A 217-nucleotide genomic window follows, 5' to 3' on the forward strand; every position below is an offset into this window, starting at 1 on the left:
GCAAATCTGGGGACCCCTGCCACATTAGGTCTTACTGACTGCTGCTTTCTGTCCAGACCAATGAGAACATGGAGATTACCAGTGCACTGCAGTCAGAGCAGCATGTCAAGAAAGAGCTGGCCAGGAAGCTGGGAGAGCTGCAGGTGGGGCTGGGGGAACTGCAGGAGAGGCTGGGGGAGCTGCAGGAGAGGCTGGGGGAGCTGCAGGAGAGGCTAGG

The sequence above is a fragment of the Mastomys coucha genome, unplaced genomic scaffold (genome assembly GCF_008632895.1).
Source record: "Mastomys coucha isolate ucsf_1 unplaced genomic scaffold, UCSF_Mcou_1 pScaffold15, whole genome shotgun sequence".
NCBI lineage: Eukaryota > Metazoa > Chordata > Mammalia > Rodentia > Muridae > Mastomys > Mastomys coucha.